General features: G+C 34.6%; 1 protein-coding gene and 1 pseudogene across 1 annotated transcript in view; one reads left to right on the forward strand and one right to left on the reverse strand.

Annotated features, from left to right (window-relative positions):
* The window catches only part of LOC140843570 (uncharacterized), a 254,046-nt gene that overhangs the window by 149,651 nt on the left and 77,427 nt on the right, over positions 1-26,968 (forward strand). The gene's annotated exons all lie outside the window — the stretch shown is intronic.
* LOC108401240 (E3 ubiquitin-protein ligase TRAF7 pseudogene) lies at positions 1,553-10,071 on the reverse strand (annotated as a pseudogene).

A 26,968-nucleotide genomic window follows, 5' to 3' on the forward strand; every position in this document is an offset into this window, starting at 1 on the left:
TACCTCCAAAAATTCTTATTTGCTTGTCTTGCCCTATTACTGTTATGAGTAATTTTCTTTTTATCAATATTAAGTGCATATGGAGGCAGCATGTAAAATACCTATTTATAGGGGCATATTACTACAGTGCTATGATGTAATGCAATGAAAGATGAAATTTTCGACGTACGTATCTGTAGGAGGTCTACAAGTTATTGGAGAACGATTCAAATTGTACAGAACACCATCACTGGATGAAGGAAAGTCATTGCCACTTGCACTGTGTCGTTACAACAGGAGGCAGAATGTACTAGATGCACAGCTTTCCTGCAGCTGTCCTCATTTGAATCTTTCGTACATCCATTTTTCTCTCTCAACTGTGTGGGATTTATAAATGCAGAGAGTTGATCAAAATCACTTTGTGTAGAGAATACTTGTGTAATAGCTTTTAGATTTAAAGCAGGCATAAGAAAACATAACCCAGAAATAATTCCACAGATACTGCTTATTAAGCTAGCACCTTGGATTTAGCTGGGTATAATTTTGAAGTGCTGATTATGTCAGGTTATGGGCATCACCTAATAGAACTGCACACTTAATTAAATGCTAAAATGATACTTTGGGATAAGCATATGTTTTAAATGCAGTTTCATCTGTGTAACTGGCAGATCAATCTCTACCTAACAAATGTGTATTTTCCCCTATACATTAGATTTGCAATATACTTTTACCGGAAGATATTAGGTAGAGAATATGATTAAAGAACAAATGAAAGAACCATATGTATATATATATATATATAAAACACCTTTCATGAGCAAAGGCTGTAACAATGACCATAATTTCATGTCATATTTGTTACTCTTATATTTGCAGATGTGTATCATCTTTGTTATATCAAAGACTAAAAATTACTTTAAATTTCCAGACTGAAATTTTCCTCATATAAATCAGCATCTCATCTATTTAACTCTATTTTTGCTCCATGACCAGGCAAACAGCTTGAAAGAATATTATAGATATTAATTTGTGGTTTGATGAATCTTGAAAGACTTTAGTCCATCTAAAGCCAACTCAAAATCTTTTGTTCAAATTCTTTACTTCTTTATTCTCCCACATTATGTGCAGCTTTTATTTCAATCAGGAAATAGTCAAATCTATATGTAGTCTAAAAGCAGTAGAAAAAGTGATTAAAGTGGCCCACAGGACATCTGTGGTAGGGATGGAGGGTGGGTTGAGAGAGAATCCAACAGGGTGCTTGGAGAGAAGGGCTGAGCATTGTTTTAGCAGCACTGAGGACAGAGCCAAGCAGAAGGAGGCTGTCTGAGTATGGGACAGGGAGGGCGCTGATTAGTAGGCTGAGCTTCCCTCCCTGTCCCCGCAAAGCAGGCAGAGTTCCTAAGACTGTTCATGTGGCCAACCTGGCCCAAGGGAAGCCGAAACCAAGTCTAATTATATTAGGAAGTCTAAAACTTCACAGTGCTGTACACAGTCCCTGGGAAGGACCAGCCCCAGGGCATGGTAATCACTGTCACACTGCCTTGGTGACAATGCAGATCTTGTTTTCCCTACTTCAGACCATAGGTAATGGTAGTAGAATGTGCTGAAGACTGTTCTGGTAGGGCCTCAAGATGATCACTGGGGTACTCATGGTGTCCATGTAGCCTGTCAATGTCCATGCCTTCTCATTGGACTCCATGTCCCACATGTAGATGAGGCTCTTCTAGGTGACACAGACAATACAGTGGGTCATCACATGGAAAGAGTAAACACTGCCTCCAGATGTCTGTAGGATGTGGATGCAGTCAAGGTCTAGATGTCCCAGATCTTTATTCGTAGGAGCCATTGTGGATTCAGGTAGTTCTGTGTACCACCAGATCCCACACAGAGTGGTTAAGGTTCAAGAGGTCCTTCTTCAACTTCAGCTTGGTGACCAAGATGTTCCAGAACCTTGATGGCCTTCAGGAAGCCAGTGAAGAGCATGCTGTGCAAGGAAACCTGCATGCACACTGGGATGTAATGAGCTCAGACTGCATTCACCTACAGATTCTGAATGCCCACAAGAAGATGGTGCAGTCTGCTATGCCAATGTAGAGCTTGCACCCCTGGAATCAGTGCCAGCACAAAGTCATCATCACCTTCCATTCTCTTCTGGAACTTGTAGATGGTTCCTTTGTCCTACATATTGACGGGCTTGTCAAAGGAGCAGCTGAAAAGCAGGTGACCCATGGAACAGAAGCAGAGACACCAGATTGGGCCCTGGTGGCCAAGGAAGGTTCCTTGGTACTTGAAGATCAGATGGTGGCCATAGGGTCTTAAGATGCTCATGTTCAGCCATGCATTGGTGTGGGATTAGTTTTCCATTCAACGTGAATGTGTCTCTCTGAACCTTTATGAGGTCCTTGCTAAGCTGTTCTGATTCTCATCCAGGATATCAGACTAGAGCTCAAGACTTTTCACCACCTGGTCACTCTTCCCCCAGAGCTTGCCTAGCATGGAGCACAGCAAAGGGATCTCCAGGTACCTTCTGGGCCAGCACTTCATGCATCTAGTGGAAGCCAGTAGTCCATTTGCTGCTGTAACTCCTTCAGGCCCTGGAAGTGGCAAGTCTCAAATACATCTCACATGTGTCCTGATTCCCAATAAATGTGCACTTATACTTGGAGTGAGAACACTTGATGTGCTCACACTCCTTGAATTGGGTCACCAGGTTCATCTTGAGTAGGAGCAGGCACCTAGAATTGTTGGGGAACTGTTGGGACACTGCGAACACCTATAGTTACAGCTGCCCTTAAGGTGCCCTTCCAGGTGCTGAGCTTGTTGGTGAAGGGGTGTTCCCAAAGGTAGTCCAGCTTTAAGACGGACTGTGCCTGCAGTGGATGAAGAGCTCATCAATCTGCTTGTTGTTCACCGCCATCATCAGCTTCATTTTGCGCATGGGACACTTCTCTGACCACAAGGGACACCTTTTACAGAATGTGTACCCACATGGTGACCATAGTGTCATGAACACTGCAGCAGAGCCTGCAGCAGAGCTTCACCAAGGGCAGCAAGAATGTCGAGTGCAGGGACACGTTGGACTCAGTACAGAGAACTGACTGAGATGTCAGAGTCTAAACATCAGGGGTGCTGATGGGGGGCATGCTCTCCTCATCCTTTGGGGTGTAGGGGAAGGTACTGTTTGTATGTGCTGGTCCCATTGGCTTTTGTGATGGTTCTAACAGCTGAAAAGGTGGCCCAAAGGTCATTTCCATCCTGAACCTGGTGGCAATGTCTAGGGTAGGAAGGCTGAGGGCCCCACCACCACCAACTCCCTAGAGAAGCTGTTTCAGCAAGCTCTGTTGCTTGAACTCATGCTCTAGGGACATATCTAAGGTCCTCAGGCATTGTCCTCCATCTGAAACCACCCTAGGACACCAGCCACACCCTCTCCCTTCATCCTGCCCCCTCAGCCACTATTGATGAAAGGGCTTAAGTTAACTTCCAAATATATTTAAAGTCTTCTAACCAGTGTTTTCCTCCAAATTCTTATTTACTGTTAGACTCCCAGTTCCCTTTGATAACTGCCTGTTACAGTCAGAGTCCAAAAACTCTCTTGCTATTTGATTCTTGTTGCTAGAATTGCCCAATCTATGAGCATGAACTAATTGTTTCTTCTCTCTGTTCCAATAGCTTCAGGACTAACAATGCAGTCAGATATCTGTAATGAAAATCTATAAATCCATTGTATCCAGATAGTCCCTTCCTTTGTGGTCCAGAAAAAAATATGAGATTTGAGGGTGAAGGTGTTGATAAGAGTAGAGAAGGAAATCTTCAGGATAGTAATGGTTTAACAATCCTTGTTCTCTGATGTATAACAGCTAGCTTGCAGTTTGAGACATGATGGTTAACGAAGTGCAAATTTCAATTCCAATTACCTTTCTAAGTTACTCAAGTGAATTGAGTAACTTCACACATGTGAAGATCACTGTCCCACTGAAGACTGGTTAAAGAAAAAAGTAATTTTCAGAATTCCTAACAAAATTCTATAACAAAGAAATTACTTGAAACATTCAAAAATAGATTTTGATCTACAAAAGTAAAACCACAGTTTCTATGATGTATCCCATCATAAATGCTTTTTGGTGCATTTTGTTGACTTAAAGGACCTTTGTGGAACTTTGAAGTTTTTGCCTTTTCCATGGAAAATACCAGCAGAGACAGAGTTTGCTTGTTCTACGTTCAGATTCCAAGTTCCATAGAAACTCACGGCTTCTGCAGTAGACATATAACCACTCCATTCAGATTCACTAGGTCCAGGGGAACCAGGATCATGTAATATAACATGTTTGCTATAGATTTGTCCTTGTGAATGGCAGCACTTTCCACAGTGAAGAGAGTCATTGAGAAATGTCTTGACAAGCCAAAAATACCTAATAAAAATAACTATGCACTTTTCATAAAAGAGCATTAACATTTATTATTTTCATTGTCAGCATATTGGAGTATCTTTGATAAGTGTAAGGATATTTTCTGATTAAAGATTACACAGTATGACTTCTGACAGCTCTGTTGACAAGTCAGAACATCAATTGTGTTGATGGTTCATGTCAGTAAGGGACTTCAGGGAGTAGGACCTGAGTTCAGAAACAAAGAGGCTGGTGGTCCCAAGGACTAAAATACGGAAGTGGTCAATTGTTTTGTGTGTACCCTTCCAATCAGAGTGATTCCTTCCAAGAAGATTGAATCTGTTACTTATATTCATAACTGCTATGCTTTTGAATGTAAATAGCTTTTTTTCAATAATGCCTTATTACATATACATTCCAATAAAGTACTCATCTCGTGAAGATAATCAAATTTCACAGTTATTCTCATTGCATTTCAGGCATATCTTTGATTTATACATAATCCAACTAATCATGGAAGTACAAAGCAAGGAAACATAATTTGCTGCAACTATTCTTTTTAATGATTTTATTATTATTTTAATTCATCAGTTTCTCTGACAATTTAAAGGTAATTCTATAATAATGAGTCTTCATATATTTTATTAAGGGTTCTGTAGTTTAGTATTCCTTTTAATTTTTTTTTAATCTAGATATATTATCCCAACTAGGAAAACAGAAATGACAGGACCTTAGCAGGTCATATTTCAGTAAGTCAAGTTTTTTTTCAAACTTATTTTAAAATCTCTTTAGGAATAACAAATTACTTGTTAATAGTGACAAAAATGTATAAATAGCTAATTATTTGGTCATTTCAACTTCTTTTTTTTTAATGTATTTCTATCCCATCACTAGAAAACTATTTGCCAAGAATTAAGCTAAGGCATCAACATCAAGAAATGTTTAATAAATGTTGCCTTTGATTTTGAAACTCAGACTATTAAAGGTATTCAGAGTTTACTATAGATAAATAGACCTATTTATCTATCTGACTGTATTCACAATCCTTATTATATGTAATTTATATATTCTTGAAGAAATTTTGTATAGTCATTTAAAACTGAAATCATCACAAAATATTTTGATTTGAAAAGTATCAAAGTAATTAAGTGTTAAGAATTAATGAGTGAATGTGAAAAATCCCATTTTGAAATACACATTTTAATGTACTAATGGTGAACTAAAGTTGAAATCCTGAGTAGTTCCATCACCACTAAGAGATTTCTGGTAGTTTACAAGGGGGATAGTGGTCTCTCTCAAATCATGAAGATGATAATAATGGTTGATTACAATATTGATCCATTAAATATTTTTGAGTGCCCACTGTAAAGGTTGGGAACTTACCTAGATGTAAAGATAGAGTGGAACTATTACAGGAGAAATATTCATCTTTAAAACACATATCTAATAAGATTTACTGTATTTCATAGAATTTTAAATAGAAGAATCCATAAATGTGAGTTTTCCCCTTCAATTTAATGTAGTATTAATTTTAAATGTTTCATGCTATTTAATCAAATTAAGCATGTGCATCTTTTGCCCTCCACAAAAATATAGGCAAAGTAATGCAAAAGAATATTGCTAATTTATTAATAATTTACTAATATTTTAACCTTTATTATAAGAATTGCAGAAGATTAAAAATATGAAATGTGAAGCTCTAGTGTTTGGCTCAGGCTACAAAATAACTAAACTCATAGTTAAAACAGCATTAAACATTATTATAACAATTTTAAATTCTTTACAATTTCTTGTCATGAAGTCAAATTGTGAAGAGCCATATAAAACAGTCTCTTTTTCAACAGTTAAAAACACTGAATAAGAGGTAAAATATTATGATAATCTAAAGCTATAAACAATTTAAGAAAACTGTTTACTTAAATAGCTACATATCCCTTTCCAAAAAACTATTAACTTCCTCAGTAAATGTAATTAAAAATAACACAATCTTTATTTCCCATTCCCATTAAAAATCCTCTATTTGCAAGTAATGCATAGACTTTTAAGGTAAGTGCTGGCTAAAGTGTAAAAAAAATGTTTTTAATTAGTAATTGAGTGATTATTTTCATTTGGTATGTGTGAAATCTCAGTCCTTTAGATTTAAAACATTTGTCTATATTAGATCTATTCTGACATTAATACTTAGTTATAAATCAGAGAAATATTCTATTTTATAAGAAAATTATATTGCCTTTATATATATTTTAATGAAAAAAATTACCTGTATTTTCTGTATATAAATACATATTTTGATATTAATGAAAATTTATATTTAAATATACTGACCTTATCCTTACAAGTATTTCTGTATATTTATTTAAATAAATATTTTAGTTATCAGAGTGTTATTTGCATAGATTCATAATACGTTCATCCAAAATAGAAATTACAGCTAAGTTGATTGAACCTTGGCATTTAACAGATGAAGAAACTGACATCCAGAAAGGTTATGAGAAATTTACACATAGAAGCCAGATGTTTCAACTTCCTGTCAAACACATATTGCAACTTCATGAATCATCAATTTTTATCAAAATGAAATGTCAGAATGGCCCAATATTAAAAATACTTGACCATTGTATTTTATTTGATTGATGATTTAGGTGACACCTGGACATTTTATAATATCTCTCGGTCATTACTATGAATATTAATATCTGTGTGTGTGTGTTCATAACTCTATAAATAAATGGTTATTTGGGATTCTGCTTTTGAATGCCAGTACAGAAATAGTACTTCATCAAGACAATCACAATATTTTTGTTTGTTCCCCCTTGCGTTACAATTTACCATATATTACAGTACTTAAAATAGAACCCATGCTTATTCTTATACCTTTACCTTACAACTTTCATAGGCCTACTTAGCTTGAAAGATTCATCTACATATCAGTCCATAGTCCCTATCCTCTTATACAAATCACAGGACTGAAATAATAATTCTTGAGTCTATTGTGTAATATATATTCCTGATACAGAATGCCTTTGTTTTGAACTATGGTGATGGCAATAACCTTTGTCAAGAGGTTAGTATGAGGATCACACAAAGATCCTCACAGTAATGTACTCTTGTAAAGAGTAAAGTATTGCTTGTTTTGAGAAGGTAACAGTATTTGATGTCACTGTGTCACTGATGTAATAGCAACAAACCAGAGTAGCATGAAGAAAGTGGTAAGATTCTGTTGGTCCAAAGAGTGGCCAGCAGTGAAGTTCTCAAATAGATCTCAAACTTAATCTCATTTTCACTTTGGTCACAACACATACAGTTTTCTCATTTAGTAATTCAAACTTGCATCCCAAAATAAAATCTTCCACACTAGAAAACACAGTTACCACCTGATGAAAAGGAAGTTTGACAACTTCAGCATAAGGGAATGTCATTCCTGGTGACTGTCACCACTGTTTAAGGAATTTATTTGCTGGGCATCCATTAAATTTTCAATGATGGAATATTTTTCATCTTACCACCTTCAGCATCCTGCATATCACCAAAGAAGGACTGTTCCCCACGAAAACCATAACTAAAGCAGATGTGTGTTCACATTTTGAATTTATGCATCAACACATTCTTATATATAAGAAAATATGAAAGAATACTTTAATTTTGAAAAAAACATTGCCCTTGTCCTTAAAAGAAATAACGTTTACTGAAACAAAATTATTATACTTTAGAGAGTCAGTTATTATTCCTTAATTTCTATTTCCTTTATAAAGACTCACCAACACCTGCTAGGTGCTGGACACTTAAGGAAAGCTCAAAAAGCTTTCTTTTATGATTATTATTATTAACTATTGTGTTTTTGAAAGGAAATAAAAATCATAGAAGACTATGAGCACCAATTTAAAGGGACCGCTAAAAGCCTCAACACTAAAATACTTAGTATGAAACTTAAATATTTATATGCCACAAATTTCTTTTGAATAATAATTAATACAACCTTGAGTGCAGTGCTAATGTATCTCAAAGTATTTTTATTGCCAGAACATACTGCAGGGAATGTGTGAGGAAAAAAAAGTTAGGCATCATCTCTAGAATCCCTAGGTAAATAATAAAGATAATTTGGTTTCTCTTCTATTTCCAAACACTCCACAAATAATAAATTATAAAAACAAATGTATATCAGTTAAATATGTGTGTTTGTTTCATATTTGATATCTGTTATAGTAGAACTACATGTGCATATTTGTGTGTACATGTATTATGTATGTGCTCATGTGAATTTGACAGTTTGTTACTATCCACAGATGAGGTGCTGTGATGATTAGGGTTGCATTAATCTATAGATCCAACGGGAAAACTGACATCTTGACAATGTTGTGTTCCTATCCATGATACGGTACATCTCTCCGTTTATTTAGCTCTCTGATTTCATTCATCAGAATTTTGTAGTTTTCCTCATACAGATTCTAATACGTATTTTGTTAGATTTACACCTAACTATTTAATTTGGAGGATGGTAATGTAAATGAGATTGTGTTTTTAATTTCAAATTCCACTTGTTCATTACTTGTATATAGGAAAGTGATTGCCTTTTATATATTAACCTTTACCTTTACTAACTTGTTTATTAGTTAGCATATAACTCTTTACCTATATATATTCTTTACCTTTACTAACTTGTTTAATAGTTCCAGAAGTTTATTTATTGGTATTTTTGGATTTTCTACAAAATGATAATGTCATCCATGTTATTTCTCTATATGTATACCTTTTCTTTCCACTTTCTTCTTGTTCCATTAGCTAGAACTTCGAATTCAGTGTTGAAAAGAAGTGGTGAGAGGAGAATTTCCTGCCGTTTACCTGATCTTAGTGGGAAAACTGAGTTTATCACCATTCAGTTTGATGTTACCTGTAGGATTTTTGTAGATATTCATTATCAAGCTGAAGAAGTGCCCCTTATTTCTAGTTCACAAAGAGTTTTATCATCAGTGGATGTTGAGTTTTGTCAAATGCTTTTTCTATATCTATTGACACAATCATGTGATTTTTTTTTCTTTTATAACCTGTTAATGTGATGAATTACATTAATCAACTTTCAAATGTTGAACTAGTCTTTCATGCCTGTGATAAATACCATTTGGTCATGGTGTATAATTCTTTTTAAATATTGTGGGATTCTGATTACTAATATTTTGTTGAGGATTTTGTATCTATATTCAGGGAAGATATTAGACTGTAGTTTTCTTTTCTTGTAATGCATTTTCTTGTTTTGGTATCAGGTAATGCTGGAAGTTAGGATATATTCACTCTGCTTTTATCCTCTGAAAAAGAATGTAAAGAATTGGAATAATATTCCTTTAAGTGATATAATACTTTCTTTGAGTTGTATAATTCACCAGTGAACCCATCTGGACCTGGTGCCTTCTATTTTGGAAGGGTCTTAGTTATGGACTGTCTTTTGAAGGAGGTTTGTATAGTAAACAATTTTGAAAGACACTCGGTAACTGCCTCCAAGGCAGAACACTAATTTCTTTGCTGTCCAGGATAATATATATATTATCTCCATCTGGGACAGTGTTTGGCAGGATTGCTAGCAGCTTCTTTGAGTACTTGAAATTCCTTAAATGTAGGGTTTCCTTACCTGTGATGCAAACCACCTGCATGTGCAACATCCACCAGGGCTACCCTGCATTACTCGGTGGGTCCTGGGGGGCAGTGCGACCATAGCGCTCATGTTACTTCTGTGCTGAAAACAATAAAATCCTATCCCTGACCAGGGATTCTTTGTATTCTCCCAGCATCCATAAAACAAGTTACTCATGGGGAATGTTTTCCCATGCTTCTTATAATATTAAGCTTCTTTAGAGCCTCTTCAGACCATGAGGTAATAACTAAGCATTGAAATAATGTAAAATATCACATTCTTTCCATTTCTTCACAAGGAACCACCCCAGAAATATGTACATATATTATCTAACAAAGGTGAGTGAACAGAAATCCCAGAGATTATGCTAACACCACATCCACAGAAACATATTTAATATAAGGTAATATAAAATGAACATAGCATCTTCAGGTATCTTTAGAATTTTTGTGTTCCAAGTCAGATTCTGTTGCTTAATGAGCTCTTCCAATATCGATGAGATCCATCACAGATTTTATTAATAATGATATATAACTGAACTTCAGATTTATTAATAATGTATATTTTAATGCAGAAATACTCAGCATGGGGTGAAAGCTTCACATACTGAACTCTAGACACATTTTCTCCTCATTACTGGCAGGGTATGAAACAGTAGACTCTCTACCACATGAAATTTAGATATTGCTTTTGCTACATTTTTACAAGTCTGTTGGCCAAGCTGGTAATCATACAGTATGTAAATTGTAACAGTAGATTCTATCTATATTTCTCACTACCTTATATTCCCCATTTTATTTTGAGGCATTTTTTTTCTTTTGACAATTGGGACAACCATGGATTTTTAAAATGCAAACAAGTCTTACATTAGAATGGGTGTGTATATGTGTGTATTTAAACATATAGTGGCTTTTCATTAAAATCAGATAAAACATGGATAAAAGGAGGCTATTTTATCTTGTGTCTGTTCTTGGTCAGAAGGTTAAGATCACACAGATGATTTTGAATTAAGACTTAATCATTCTGTGTTCCTAACATTTTTGAAACTGCAAGGATCTTAGAGGAAAACTGAATCAAAACATGAACTTCTTGAAGAGTTCAGCTCTGAGTTTCACTCCCAAAGTAACCCCAGACAATCTGTTTATATTTACTGTATATAATGGGAAGAAATTGAGTTAAAACAAATCAAAGGTCATGTCTGGCAGTAGCATTCTATGATGAATCCAGGACCTTAATTACCAATTATAACATTATTTTCATGAAGAATCATGATGAATTTACAGCTGTTTTAGAATGAATGCAGTATTTTTAGAATACTGGCAATGTTTTAGAATACTGGCAATATTAAATTTAAGATAGTTGGTAATATTTATGTATGGCTGGTGCATGATAGATTTAGAAATTAGAGATGAGGCTTGAATGACCATACATATGCCTTGAGGACAAACAAGGAAAAAACATCTTAGACAGTATTTACATAGGCAGAAGGATGTGAGGTCTCTCATGTCCGGGAACAGCAAAGTGTTTGTAAAGTTACTCAAGCTTAAAGTTTGAATTAGTAAAGAGCTGAGAAGGATTTTAACATGGGCAGAGACCATGCCACGAATATTCAGTGAAAAAGAGTTTAATTGTTATTGTGTCAGCAGTTTGTAGTCACTGAAGATTTTGAGATTACAGACATAATTGTATTTCCCACTTTTAATCCCTGAGACCAACAGTTACTGTAGGACACAAAAGGCAGTAAGAGATGCAGGAAGGAGGACCAGCACTCTAGAGTGGGGAATGGTTGCAGCTGAGTATACCCGGAAGAGGAGCACAGATTACAGTCTCCCCCGTTAGGCAGCCTCTTAGACTCTTGCTATAACAGGAACTTGGACACCATCTCCTCACGTGGTCAGTCCAGGATGCTATTCTCTGCTAATTCTACATACCTCGTATACAGGGACAACATACTACCTATTTTTCTCTTATTGTTTATGCTTTATAGGAATTATATTTTCAGATCCAAAGTGGAAGAGCTCATATAAATGGATTGTTTAATATGGTTTTGAGACTTCTAGAGAGACAAAAATGCTAACCAGGAATATTCTACCCAGAAACAAGGCTTCTCTTGTACCCTTCTTCGTAACCGTGAAACAGCCTGTAAACCATTGGCCACAGAACTGTGACAGATAACATCTAAGACTGAGGCTTTCATTTCGTATCAGAATATAGCTAATGACAATCCTTTGAATACCACATTGAGATTTTTTAAAATATGTACCTCTTGGTGCTGATATAGTGCCCATATGTAAGCATTCCTTGAAAGTTCTGTTTTTACTCTTCATAACTCAGATACAGAGCATGTAGTAAATAAAATCTCAACTACTTCAGGGAAAGAAATTAGTAAAATATCAATTGCTAATCTTGCATACTGTTTCTTTTTGCATGTTGATTTGAAAACTTGAAGAGCATGTTAAATTATACTACATAAATCAGTGTTTCCCAAACATACCTAGTTTTAGGACACTAGAAGAAAGTACGGAATTCAGGTTCTAACTTGAAGCCAATGAAACAGTAACTCCTGGGGAGCAGTCTCAAAGCTAAAGTGTAATATGAATCCACATAGATCTTAAGGACAGAAGTTTTTGGAAATAAATTGCAATATCTCATTCATTACTTGCCAACTGTACAGTGTGATATTGCAACACTTTAAAGAAATTAATGAATAACAATATTTCCTTATATTCTTCACCTGTGATTTAAAAGAGGATAAATAATGGAAATAGGAATGGCCATAAAAGAAAAGAGAATGATAATGTCTGTGGTTTGAATGAGTCAAAGATGAACTGCTAAATGGCAGATTGGACAATTACCTGTCTTCAGATTCCTGAGTAAATAACTAGGACATTTTTTCCTAAAAGAAAGTATTAATTAATATAGGTTATGGATGGCAGTAATAAGTATCACTGAATTAAGAAGCAATCACTAAACGTATCTTTTATTTCCCCTACTCAGTTGACATAATTCACTAAAAACTAACAACCAGTTGTTTAGTCCCCTCAATAATTTTATCAAGGTCATGTATTTCCAAGGTGTTTTATGTTATGATTTACAGGACAGATTCAGAAGTCCTTCTGAAGTTGAGATAGATTATGTGTATTGAACTTGTTTGATCACTTAGATCTGTCACTGTGTCTTAGGGAACACAGACTATTTTGACAGAATTTCTTCTTTGAAATTCTGGCTGAATGTGGCCTACCAGCATGTTTCATGCAATTTGTGATGAACAATTGATTGTGTATTTCTAAATAGAAAGATACTGATAAACTTAAGAGATTCATGCTTTCATGCTTGCCAGGTGACCTTTTGTTCATGCTGTACTTTTACTTCTTGATTATATAAATGGTGACTGAGTTCCTGCCTCTAGGGGTTTAAATAATAATGTTCAGGGTTGTTGGTTGATTTGTAAGTGAATTTGTTCAACTCTTAAAACCATATTCTATTTTGTTAATTTGCAGAATAAATGAGTTGTTTTTGTTTGGTTTTAAATTAAGAGTTGTCTTAGCAAGCATTGTAAAAACAGAAATATGACCGATCTTTCATTTAAATTGCATTTTGGTATGAGGAAGGAAAGGAAAAGCAATACCTGCCTTGGGAACATAGTGGCATGATAACAGGTTTATAAGGGGAAAGATTCCTCATTGCTAGAGAGAATTGGAAATTTTAATAATTTGATAATTGGTAGAAGTGTGGCAGTAGGGTGTTTCACATCTATCATCTATCCAGCAAATAGATGATAAATCAGAACAGATGGAGAACCAGGATCTGTGAAAAGTATCTGGAGTAGTTTGTAGGTGATAATTAATAAAAGTATTATTTAGAGAAAGAGAAGCCAAGGCTTTAAATTGATAGTGATATTCATTATGAGCCATCAAAGTCCCTTTCTTTGAAAAGTTGGTCTACAGATTATGAATTTTAGTTTTTTATAATGAACAAGTAAAATTACTCTTCCATATTTTGACTATTAGCAGTTAATTCATTTAGTAAAACATCACTATTGCAACCCTGCTTGAATTAAGCCACCCTTATCACCAATCAGGTGCCAGTCCCCAGAGGTGGAGGGAAGCATTTAAGAATTTTAAAGACTGATTAGTGGTATCTCTGAAACACAGGAATTACAAGAGATGCAAATATTATTATGCCTTTCCACTACTCTCAAGGTTATTTATATTTCTGTGTCAATGTGTTGTCCATTGATGATGTAATTATCACCTTTTGGCTTAATAAAATTCTAACATTGTTTACAACTAAATCTTATCATTTTCTTCCTTTCTTCAAAATCAGGCACTCAGTTTGATCAGTTCCCTGGATATTAAGAAGAGTTAAGTTTAGCAAAAGTAAATCTCAGAAATACTTCTTAAGCATTCTGGGTCAGTCCCTACTTCATTATAGATATTCAAAATTATGAGGAAAGTAAGAGAAGAATGTTTAAGTGCCTTATTTTCTTTTTTGGGTGTGCAGGGGTGTTTCTGTAAAGTGGCATTGGTGGAGGAGAAGGCTAACTTCATTAGGGAATATGTAGACAACCATCCTGTTCCACTATCTGTATGAGAAAGAGATCAAGTGCCTGTCTTTATTTCATTTAGAGGAAGGAGTGTGTAGCGGCTCACTGTATTCCACCACCAGCTATTATCTCTCTTCTGTGCTTATTTGAAGTTTCTTATCCTTGCTGGATATGTGTATTTAACTCTGGGTTTTGTTTTTATTATCTTCACTTAAATTTTAAAGTTATTTGTTTACATATTTAATGCAAAAGTTAAGAAAAATAATGGGCTTATCAGGAGTCATGGTCAACAGCAAGTATGTAAGTATTGGATCACAGTTGACTGGTGTGTATACTTTGCTACTGAGGTTAGCTCAACAATGCCCTTCACATGGCCCTCAAAGACCCCCAGACAGTGCTGCCTATTTTTCAGGTATAAGTGGAAGTTACCGTCACTTTCAGGAATTTGTGGCCCTGCCTAATGTGCTATTCTCTTGTCTCAGAGCTGAGAGTGTTTACTTTGTTTCTAATTTACTTGGTGATTGACACAATCTTGAGGAAGCTTAATAACTTGATTGTCCTTCATTATGACCAAATTCTGTAATACATGGGCCATGTCTTTTCACCTTTTCACTCTGAGTAATTGTGATTCTCTGCTGCAAGCAGGTTTCCCTCCTTTATCCTTAGATTCTTATCGTCATATTTCCCAACCTGAATCTGTTATAATTTCTACCCTTTAGTGCCTTTATTCCTTGAAAGTTTTAGAAAGTCAAAAAGTGATACAAAACAGAACAACAAAACCACATTAACTGCTATCTCATTATAGAAGTTGTGCTCTTTCAGGCTAATTATTTCTAAATACAGAATTGCAATAAAATATATACAATTATATTTTTCTTCTTTATACTATATAGCCATAGATTTAAATTCCTTCAATCTTTCTAATACTTTATTTTAATATTTGCACATAGTATTTCAACACTTGCACATCCCTTCATTATTGGCTGTTTCCCCTCTTCAAATTTTATACATACTCTGCAGTGAAAAGTCTCATGCATGTAGTTTTATTTTGCTGAATAATTTCCTTAAGGGAAATTTTCAATTGTGTATCAAAGTTTGTGGCATTTTTTATAATTTTTGATAGGCATTAAAATCCTATCCCTTGTATTTAATAATGCATAAACACATTAAAAATATATAAAATATATAGTAAAAACAGTAAGTTTATTATAAAAAAAACAGCATTGCCATCCCTAGTCTCATTTCCAAGAAGTAATAATTTTTAAACATTGTGTTTTTAAGATATGGTAGTTTTTTCTATTTAGATAAGTACTGACTTATAATGTCAATTTATACTACTAATTTTTAATTTGCTACTTACTATTTTATATAGATAATAAATTGCTTGCTATCAAAGATAATTTTTATTGATAAAAATCTCACTTATCATTCCAATATTGTTATTTATCTAATCTTATTAAGCTTTTAGTAATTAAATGAATATCATTTTATTTCATTTACTTTCAACTATGCTTCACAGACGCTCACTCTATAGAATAAATGTATGAAATGTATGAATGAATGAATGAAATATACCCTACCCCTCTCTCATTATCTTTTTTCTTTCTTTGTTCCCTTACTCAAATTCTGTCAAATTTAACCATCATTTTACATTATCAAACTGTCAGTATCTTAAGTTTAGCTTAGTAATATTAATTGTAATATTAGTTATATTCAACTCTATAAGTTTATTTCAATCATTGAAAAATAATTAGCGAATATTTATTATAATATGTACATGTGTATTTTTGCTATAAAGGCACATAATGTGTAAGGATTACATGTTTTCTTCATGGGTGAACATGACTCAATCCCTATGCTATTCTAAAAGTTACTCATATGACATGCATCCTCTTGTTAAAAGTGCAATATAGTATATTTGTTTATACAGAACATATATACACACACATATATATATGCACATCTATGTATTATTTGTAGACTGCTTACTTGATTGTATTCTAGAGAGTGTGTTTGCACACATTACTGTTTGAGAGTAAAATCATACTACTGTTGTCCTAAGTACTTCCATTTTTACTTATTCTATCTAATAATTTAGTTCATCCCACTTTTTTAAAAATGCCTTTGTCAACATTATCTTTTGGCAGAGATTTTTCAGAACCATCATCTGAAATCTAAGGCTACTTGTCAATGCAAAATAGTCTTTTGGGAGCATATAAAGAGCTTCTAATTCTTTTATGCTGGAGGAAAGTAAAATATAAGGACTAGGACCAAGACTTAATTATAAGGGTAACAGGACTACTTAGAATGTCATATTTTCAATCCTTACAAATCTGCTACCCCAAGATTACAGATTTGGAAGGATTGAGAAGCAGAGACTTGGTGAACAGACACTCTTTTTTTCTTTTTTAATCTTTTTTGAAACCTTCAAATTGAAGTATAGTTGACAAATAATATATTAGTTTCAGGTATACAACGTAGTAACTCAACATTATATATATGATGGACCTAGAGGGTATTGCGCCAAGTGACAGAGAAAAACAAATACCACATGGTTTCACTTATATGTGGAATCTAAAAAGCAAAATAAATGAACAAACCGAAACAGACTCATAAATATAGATAGAAAACTGGTGGTTGCTACAAGGAAGGAGAATGAAGGATGGGAAAAGTAAGTACAGACTTCCAATTATCATAATAATAAATAAGTCACAGGATTTTAAAATCCTGTACAGTATATGGAATATATTCAATAAAATTGTAATAACTTTGGTGACAGATGGTAATTATACTTATTGTGGTGAGCATTTTGTCATATAGGCACTCTTGAGTCATATACAGAAAAATATTGAATTTGCAGATTTCCCTCAATCTCTTAGGGCCTCAGATGTACCTTATGCTTCCCTTTTAAAGTTCTGCGCTCTCTTTATTGAAAATGATTCAAAGACCTTTCAAGATAACATTGACTCTATGCAGTATCTACATTCACCTCTTTTTCTTCCACCAGATATCCCAACAGGGAAAACAATAAACTCACAGCTGAGTTGGTCACTGGCCACTTTAATTTCATGTCATTCAACTAACAGCCAAGAAAACACAAGTTACTGTACTCGTGGGACTGATTGCTGCTAATTATCAAGGAGAAATTTGGTTGCTACTACAGAATTGGGCCAGGAGGCATATGTCTAAGATTCAGGTGGGATCTTAAATATCCCATATACATTATTAAAAGTTAAGGAAAAACTACAAAGCTCCAAGGCAGACGTGACTTCTAATAGCACAGATTCTTCAGGAATAATTTTGTATCACCATTAGCAAAGATCCATAACTAACTGAGATGCTTGGTGAAAGCAAGATAAAAATAGATAGCAGTGGAAAAAAGCAATTGTATATACCAGTTGTGACTATGCAGGCAGTTGCCAAAAATAGTATTTAACATGATTTCTTCCTTGTTTTGATATGAATATGTATTTAAATATGTGAGTATGCATTCATGTACCTGTTTGTATGCTTGCTCCTCATTCTTTCTTCTTTTTCCTTCTTACATTTTTCTTCTACTCATCACAAGATATATTAATAGTGGTCAAACAAACATCTCAGTTTTTAAGTGACATGAAACCAATGGGAGTCTATCTAAGGTAGAAAAACAATGACCATTACCCAATAATAGGTATCAAGTGATATTGCATACCCAATTTGGGAGGAAAAAAGTCGGATGGTTTTGATTATTTGAGGGATTGTTGCATCATTTTTAGGTACAAGAATGATTTTGTGAACACCTTTTTATCTCAGTGAAAAGCATCTAAAAGATGTGTGTATGGATACTAAAGGACAATATTTGGATTATGCTAGATTTTACCATATGAACTTTGTTAAACGGCAAACCACCTTTCAAAGAAGCCAATAGAATGGTCCAGATTAGCATTATCCCAAAGAGTACAAAAAATTTGGAAAGCAGTGAAAGAGCAGCCATTAGTCTTCACAGATCATCACTGTTACATATGGTTAAAGGCAAATGCCAACTTGATCAATGATTGCAAGCATTTCTTTGCTCTTCTCCACACTTCCTCCCACTCTTCTTTTAATGAAGATAAATACCAGCCCTGGCCCACAAACAGATATTTGGCTGTATATCTAAAGTGATTGTAATCTCACAGAAGCCACATTTCCCATAGCCCTCTCCACCCATCCTCTTTCAGAGTCCCACTGTGGCAACCGGATGGGTTCTTGTAAACTTGCAAAGGATTAAGAGATGGAAGAAGATTTGAGGTGGAAACAAGTGCTAGAAAACTGAACATTTACTAAAATATGCTGGGCTTCCTTAAAGGTGATGTAACAATCTTGGATTTCTTAGGACAGTCTCTGTTAACATCTGACCTGAATGTCAGATGGCAAATGTGAAATCTGCAGGGCAGGCCAGGATGAGAATATCATTCTCAGCAAGAATTGATATTGCAGTCTGGCACACTAGGCCTTGTGGAAGTGAAATAACTTCTGAGAACCTTGGTCTTTTCTCTTACAGCAGTCAATTGATCGGATAAGGCCCACCTACATTATGGGTGGTAACCTGGTTTTCTCAAAGTCTGCTGATGTAAGGTTGATCATATCTAAAAAATACTTTGACAGCAACATCTATGCTAGTATTTCACTAAACAACTAGGTGCTATGGCATAGCTAAGATAACACATATGGTTAAAGGCAAATGCCAACTTGATCAATGATTGCAAGTATCACATTAAGTAAAAGTCAGTGATGGAATGTTTTGGAAGTTATACTTACTCCATGAATTGTAGTATGTAAATCTGACCTTATCAGCAATAATAATTAGAATACAAGCTGACAATGTTTAGCATAAGCATTTTTATAGATTATATTTTATTCTCATGTATATCAACAAAGTAGTTACTATGTTTGTGCTCATTTTCAAGAAAAGAAATGTAAATCAGAGAGTTTGTGCAACTTGCTCAAGTTAACTTACCTAGTAAGTAGTGGAGCTGGACTTCAACCCTGAATTGTCCATTCATGGATGTTGAACACATGATGTAGCTAGTTCAAATAGTAATAAGCAGAATGTTAACTTCTATCTTTTTTAAAGATATATTTAAAGTATATTTAAAATATTAAAAATATTATTTAAAATATTATTTCAACATATAATTAATATAAAATGATTAATGAGATGTTTACTGTTTCTTTTCATGATACATCTTCAAACTCCATGGTAGACTCAACATGAAAAAAGCAGCAAAAGATCTCATTAATCATTTTATATTGATTGTATTGTTTCTTTTACTGTTTTTTAAAAGTGGTTAATAGGAAATTTTAAATTAATTATGTGTCTTTTCGTTATATTTCTATTCTTATCACTTAACCTTCCTGAGAAGGGATTTCCTTCTGACACCGATGTCTTCTCATTTGTAAGGTGTGGCTCATTAATCACTCCAATACAATTAGCATGTAATCGTTGATTAGATTAACCTATTATCACCTAACATAGGTCAAAGGCTATTATGTTTGCACCTGAGAGTGGAGTAAAGGTGTTCTTTACACTATCTAAATATAAACAGAAATCAAGACACATACTTGTTTTGGTTGTATCTGGTAAAGCTGCTACCTGGTACAAAGACTTCATTTGATTCATCATGACATGTTCACTCATCAGGTATTTAATTGCTTCTGAACTTTCATTTTCTTCATATTTATAAATAGAGATATATTACTAAAATTGTTGGTAGATAATATCTACCTGCAAAAGTAACTACTGATTAATTATGTACATGGATCATCAGTTGCCTTGAAAATTAAGAAGTTTTAAACAAATCACAGATCCAGAAACTTTTATTTTAATAAAAACAATTGCTAACCCAGAAGGTTGGGCGTTTTGAATTATAAATTTTCCAAGGGAAATATGAGCACCAGAGATATCATATAATCTCTGAATATTTTAATGTATTCAACTCAGCTCCTAAAATTCTAAATCAGATTTTTGGCACTTTAAGAAAACTATAAATTTCATCTTAAGTTTCTGATAATACCTATTTGATAGGTAATGTGTGCAGCCTACTGAGCTTAAAAAGAAAAACTAATAATAAGAATAAGCAGTAAAGCTGTAAGATTTTACTAGGTAAAACACCAAATTATTTGTGCACCTAATTAAAACAACAGACTCTATAAGGAGAACTAAATGGGGAAGTTATGAGTTTCTATACAGTAAATCATAGACTTCATTTTAGGATTTTGTTGAACTATATTTTTATTCACATTTTCAAAGAATAACAGACCACAAATTAATTAAGAGTGTTCTTTCTGAAATACAATCTATTTTCTTTTTTACTTGTATCTTAAATAGATTAATATATGCTTATAATAGTATATTAAATATATTTTCCTTAACTTCACACATACTTAACTTTGGAACAAAATTTAAACTCTTTAGTCCCAGTAGTTCCCCTTTTTCCATGATTTTTGTCTTCTGCAGTTTCAGTTACCCATGGTTAATCATGGTCTGGAAGCAGATGATCCTCTTAACATATCATCAAAAGGTCAGCAGTAGCATAACTCTATGTCACAATGCCTACTTCATTCACCCTCATCTCATCATGTAGGCATTTTATCATATCATATCATCACAAGAAGAAGGGTGAATACAGTAGAATAAGGTATTTTGAGAAATAAAGACCACATTCACATAACTTTCATGACAGTATATTGTTACAATTTTTCTAGTTTATTTTTATTGTTAATCTCTTACTGTTCCTAATTATAAATTATACCTTATCACAGATACAATACATAGTACATATAGGGTTCAGTACAATGCAGTTTCAGATCCACTGGGGTGTCTTAGCATGTATCCCTCACAGATAAGGAGGGACTGCTGTATAACATTTTTCCAAACTTAATTGTCTTTTATATATTTAGTTTATTCTTCAATTAGCTTCTCCTATGGTAGGTCCAATAAAGTATGGCACTTAGGCCAAATAAGGCCAATTTTTGTAAATAATGATTTATTAGAACACTGTCACACCTTTTTTAAAACATATTGTCTAGGCTGCTTTAATGTTACAACATCAGTATTGAATAGTTCTGAAAGGTATTTTCTGGCCTGTAAAGCCTGAAACATTTTCTATCTGATTATTATCAGAAAACGCTTGAAGATTTTTGTCCTAAAGGAAGATTTTTCTTGTCCACCTAAGGATACTATTTATTTTCTCTTTATTCTTGCCATTGCTACCCATGCATTTCTTTATCAAAGAAGGCATCATACTCTCTCCAAACTCTCTTTGGTATTTTTTGGTGAACCTTAGCTTAAAATCTGACACATAATGCCTGTTTGGAAAATGAAAAGTTGTTGTATGAATAGTTTCAATTTATAAAACAGTAAGAACCATTACAAAGGCATATATGTACATGTTCTCCCTGTCAAAGGAGTTTATTGTTCAATTATTACCTAATTGACTTCATTAAACCCATTATTTTGTATTATTTAATATATCTTACTATTTTAAACAGAAAAAATGAAAACCTTGGTCTTGTAGAATAACTTATTCCATTATTTAGGCTGTATTGGTCAGTTATATGGACCAAGCAGTTATATGGCCCAAGTTTTTCCCCCTCTAAATTGAACAGTTTATTGAATAGATGACATTAACTGCTTTCTATCTTTATACTGGCCTTCAGTGTATTTAGTCTACTCTGATTTCTTACTGAATGACTTTCTAAAATATTAATGACAGCTATTATATACTAATTTATAAATTATATGATTGTATATTGAGTAAATATAACGCATTGGTATTTTGGTAGGTGTTTTACTTGTGTCACCCCATTAAATCCATACATCAGTATGAACTGAAATTGATTCTGGGAGGGGTTGCACAGATCCAAACTTATGGAGCCTTTATTTAAATCAAAATTGTCTGACTTCCCATCTTTTGCATCTAAACACTACTTACATTGTTCCTGAATCACAGCTATTTTGGAGTATCTAGCAAGATCACCAGAAAATTTAACAAACAAATCTATTAAGATAATTGTCTAAATGGGTTGAATCAATCAATCAACTCTTAGTTATTTAAAGGTTGCTCATTTGGCTCTTTATTCTCTCCCTTTCTCCCTGGCTCCCTGCCTTTGGCCATTTTATTGCTCTTTAGCACTTTCATTAGAGATTTGGCAGAAAAGAGAAAAAAGATGAAAACTAAATGAGGCTATTTAATTTCCCAATAGGCTTAGCAGTTTTTAAATATTTCTTCAGGGGACTAAGATGCAGTTTGGGTTATCTCACCTATTCATCCACAAGGTCATCTATTATATCTAGTATTATCCTCTTTTGCCCATCAGAAAATAGGCATGTGTAAAGTCAAATGAACTTGAAAACACAAAATCTGCCTTTTCAAAGTGTTTACAAGTTTCAATAATACACTAGGTTTACTGATTATCCAATTAATTTTGATTAGCATATTTAATGTCATTCTGTTTTTATTTCACCTATGTTTATTAAACAGTTTTATTAAGAAGTATTTCACATACCATAATATCCACCCATTTACACTGACTTATTTCAGGTGATTTTTAGTAACTGTTCTGAATGGTACAACTATTAGCATAAAACTATTTTAAAACAATGTTATTGCTCCATTATGGTCCCATATGCCACTTACTATAAATCTCCAATCTCACTCAAAGCCCTAGGCACCCACCAGTCTGCTTTGTCTCTATAATTTCCTTTCCTGACTTGTGATATAAAAGGAATTATACAATACATTGTCTCTCACATGGCTTCTTTAACATAATGTTGACATCCATCCAGGATGTACTATGTATCAGCAGTTTGTTCCTTTTCAGTGCTAGATTGTATGCCATTATGTTAATATACCACATTGTGGACATCTGCTCACCAGTTGACGAATATTTGGATTGTTTATAATTTTTTTTGAGAGGGCATCTCTCATATTTATTGATCAAATGGTGGTTAACAACAATAAAATTCAGTATAGGGGGGTCAATGCTCAATGTACAATCATTAATCCATCTCAAGCCTAACTCTCGTCAGTCTCCAATCTTCTGAAGCATAATGAACAAGTTCTTACATGGTGAACGAATTCTTACATAGTGAATAAGTTCTTACGTGGTGAACAGTACAAGGGCATTCATCACAGAAACTTTCGGTTTTGATCACGCATTATGAACTATAAACAATCAGGTCAAATATGAATATTCATTTGATTTTTATACTTGATTTATATGTGGATCCCACATTTCTCCCTTCATTATTATTATTATTTTATTTTTAATAAAATGCTGAAGTGGTAGGTAGATGCAAGATAAAGGTAGAAAACATAGTTTAGTGTTGTAGGAGAGCAATTGTAGATGATCAGGTGTGTGCCTGTAGACTATGTGTTAATCCAAGCTAGACAAGGGCAATAAAACATACACGGATGCACAAGATTTCTCTCAAAGCAGGGGGGGTGAGGTTCTGAGCCTCACCTCTGTTGATCCCCAATTTCTCACCTGATGGCCCCCTTGCGACTGTGCCTGTCTTAGGTTGTTCCTCCCTTGAGGAATCTTACCCGTCTCTGGCTAACCAGTCATCTTCCGGGGCCATACAGGGAAATGTAAAGTTGGTAAGTGAGAGAGAAGCCATATTGTTTGCAAAGGTTAGCTTCTTACTTCTTTGCAGATTTATGCCCTGTGGCTTCTATGCCCAGCACTTGTCTCGAGGTATGTTTACCACCTGGAGGAATTATGATACTCAGTAACTTCGATATGAGGCACGTATTCTATTTAAGGGTTGTAATTAGGAAGGAAGAAGAAAAGCTATAGAGGTAGCATATGGAAGAAAACATGGGAGGATTGATTATTTCTTTGACATATCTTCTTGTAGAGTATCTTAAGTATGTATAGGTTTTAAACTACTAACTAATTTGTACACACATATTAACATAATAGAAATATGGTGACATAAACAAAGCAAATCTATAATTACCATCCATCTCCAGTGAAGCCAAGAAAACCATTTAGGCACCCTAGGCATTTGTGAAAATTTGTCTATGATATGATGGATATTGTCCAACTGTACTTGAACAGTCTGAGAGAAATCAGACAAATTAAAGCAGCCCATTTCTGGGATCTGTTCACCTCCCATATGTTCTTTTAACCGTAGATAGTCTATAGTCATAAGATTTTGGAGTGCTACACCTTGCACCCCTCCCAGCTCCTGGTTGAGTTCCAACAGTACAGATCCAGTCAAATTCGTTGTCTCACTGTATGCACATGCCAGCCTAGACATCTCCCTCCTCATTCCAATGGCAAGTCCAGGAAACGGTGGGGTGGACGCAGCCACGACCGCAGCATCGCCCAGATCCCTGTGGAGGCTTTTTGATGATCATCCCCTGGCACTAGTCCTCCAGAGAGTGCTGATGCCGGAAGCTCCTCCTCATATTGTATCTTAGTTCATTTTCTGGGTATCCAAGCTAGGCCTTGATCTTCTGCATAGAAACAAACAGACCCTTTGCCCACACTTTGACATGCCCTCTATACCACTGTGCAGAACTCATTGGACATCAGCACACAGGGACTGCTTTTTTTTTTTTTTTTTTTTTTATTAAGAGAAAGGAATATTTTCAGAAAAGAGTACCTCCATAGCTGATCATCTGACACACTTTAAGTGATCAACATTAAGGATATTTAAAGCATGCGTTGATCTTTGATTTACCAATAGTTTTATCCTATCAAGGAGTAATCCCCCTTTTCATTCTTTCTTCCATTCTTTTTTTTTTTTTTAATCTTTAATCTACACTTACATGAAGAGTACTATGTTTACTATGCTCTCCCCTATATCAGGTCCCCCCTAACAACCACATTACGGTTACTGTCCATCAGCTTAGCAAAATGTTGTAGAATCCCTACTTGCCCTCTCTGTGTTGTGCAGCCCACCCTCCCCTTTCTCCCTCCCCTCCATGCATGCTAATCTTAATATCCCCTTCTTCTTCCCCCCCCCTTATCCCTCCCTGCCCACCCATCGTCCCCAGTTCCTTTCCCTTTGGTACCTGTTAGTCCATTTTTGGGTTCTGTAATTCCGCTGCTGTTTTGTTCCTTCAGTTTTTCCTTTGTTCTTATACTCCTCAGATGAGTGAAATCATTTGGTATTTCTCTTTTTCCTCTTGGCTTATTTCACTGAGCATAATACTCTCCAGCTCCATCCATGTTGCTGCAAATGGTTGGATTTTTCCACTTCTTATGGCTGAGTAGTATTCCATTGTGTATATGTACCACATCTTCTTTATCCATTCATCTACCGATGGACATTTAGGTTGCTTAAAATTTTTGGCTATTGTAAATAGTGCTGCAATAAACATAGGGGTGCATCTGTCTTTCTCAAACTTGATTGCTGTGTTCTTAGGGTAAATTCCTAGGAGTGGAATTCCTGGGTCAAATGATAGGTCTGTTTTGAGCATTTTGATGAACCTCCAAACTGCTTTCCACAATGGTTGAACTAATTTACATTCCCACCAGCAGTGTAGGAGGGTTCCCCTTTCTCCACAGCCTCGCCAACATTTGTTGTTGTTTGTCTTTTGGATGGCAGCTCTCCTTACTGGTGTGAGGTGATACCTCATTGTAGTTTTAATTTGCATTTCTCTGATAATTAGCAATGTGGAGCATCTTTTCATGTGTCTCTTGGCCATCTGTATTTCTTTTTTAGAGAACTATCTGTTCAGTTCCTCTGCCCATTTTTTAATTGGGTTATTTGTTTTTTGTTTGTTGAGGCATGTGAGCTCTTTATATATTCTGGATGTCAAGCCTTTATCGGATCTGTCATTTTCAAATATATTCTCCCATACTGTAGGGTTCCTTTTTGTTCTATTGATGGTGTCCTTCACTGTACAGAAGCTTTTCAGCTTAATGTAGTCCCACTTGCTCATTTTTGCTGTTGTTTTCCTTGCCCAGGGAGATATGTTCAAGAAGAGGTCACTCATGTTTATGTCTAAGAGGTTTTTGCCTATGTTTTTTTCCAAGAGTTTAATGATTTCATGACTTACATTCAGGTCTTTGATCCATTTTGAGTTTACCTTTGTATATGGGGTTAGACAATGGTCCAGTTTCATTCTCCTACATGTAGCTGTCCAGTTTTGCCAACACCATCTGTTGAAGAGACTGTCATTTTGCCATTGTATGTCCTTGGCTCCTTTATCAAATATTAATTGACCATATTTGTTTGGGTTAATGTCTGGAGTCTCTAATCTGTTCCACTGGTCTGTGGCTCTGTTCTTGTGACAGTACCAAATTGTCTTGATTACTATGGCTTTGTAGTAGAGCTTGAAGTTGGGGAGTGAGATCCCCCCTACTTTATTCTTCTTTTTCAGGATTGCTTTGGCTATTCAGGGTCTTTGGTGTTTCCATATAAATTTTTGAATTATTTGTTCCAATTCATTG

Source organism: Manis javanica, chromosome 9 (genome assembly GCF_040802235.1).
Source record: "Manis javanica isolate MJ-LG chromosome 9, MJ_LKY, whole genome shotgun sequence".
NCBI classification, from domain to species: domain Eukaryota; kingdom Metazoa; phylum Chordata; class Mammalia; order Pholidota; family Manidae; genus Manis; species Manis javanica.